Consider the following 557-nt stretch of genomic DNA (forward strand, 5'->3'; position numbering starts at 1 on the left):
CTCGTTCCTTTCCATGGTTAGCAGCTTAGATTACTGGCATTGACATTGTAGTCTTGGGTGAATGTAACTGAACTAGTGATGAGTAGAAGAATTCTACACAGAATCTAAGAAAATTAGGATTACTTTTGTTAAGTCTAAGTTGATTTTGGGTTTTATAAACAATGACAAACATCTTTTGGGTTGAAAGCCCAATATTGTTTAATGTGGATTTTATTGTTACAGGCTCATTATTCAGTTTCACAGCCCAAGATTAGCATATGCTTCAGCTAGGGGTCGAAACAGGCCAGGCAAGGCCAGGCTTTATTCTTAACAGGTCAGGCCTGTAATAGAGTATATTGGCCTAAGCCTGGCCTGTAACTTGGTATAGGCTTTTTAATAAGTACTGAGCCTGGCTTGTTGTTAAATCCGACCTAGCCTGATGATGTGTGAGTATCTTTCCTATCATTTCCTAGTGAATTTGTATTTAGATTGTTGAGTTTAATCAAGAATTAATTATCTTTTAGCCACTATAGATGCTACTTTGAGTCTTGTACAATTCTGTTTATTTTAGGTAGCAT

This window comes from Arachis hypogaea, chromosome 9 (genome assembly GCF_003086295.3).
Source record: "Arachis hypogaea cultivar Tifrunner chromosome 9, arahy.Tifrunner.gnm2.J5K5, whole genome shotgun sequence".
NCBI classification, from domain to species: Eukaryota; Viridiplantae; Streptophyta; class Magnoliopsida; order Fabales; family Fabaceae; genus Arachis; species Arachis hypogaea.